Genomic DNA, 400 nt, shown 5'->3' with positions numbered 1-400 from the left:
CTCCCGGGCAGGGGCCCTGCGCGGCGCCCTCCCTCCGCCCGGCGCCGAGTGCGCGCCCAGCTGCTCGGAGGGTGCGGCGTGGGAAAGCGCGCGGGGCCGCTGGACATTGACGCTGTCCGGAGAGGCCGGGTCACAGACGCACCCCCAGGTGGGGTGGCCCTCGGTGGGTGACCCTGCCCAGCCCTCCGCATCCTGGGGCTGGCGGAGCTGCCCTCCTTGCCCAAGTTTGCTCAGAGCTCGGGGTGGAGCTGGGGCTGTGTGTGCTGGAAGCAGGGTGCCTCTCCCCAACCTCCCACCCACCCCGCTGTACGGGGCTGCTGAGTGCTTCACACACCTTAGGTCTCTGGAGCTGCACCCCACGCTGCACTGAGAAAGGATGCACCAGCCCAGGGTCACTCGG

Source organism: Chinchilla lanigera, unplaced genomic scaffold (genome assembly GCF_000276665.1).
Source record: "Chinchilla lanigera isolate Chin_1 unplaced genomic scaffold, ChiLan1.0 scaffold00112, whole genome shotgun sequence".
In the NCBI taxonomy this organism is placed as follows: Eukaryota; Metazoa; Chordata; class Mammalia; order Rodentia; family Chinchillidae; genus Chinchilla; species Chinchilla lanigera.
Note: the sequence above shows the minus strand (reverse complement) of the source record.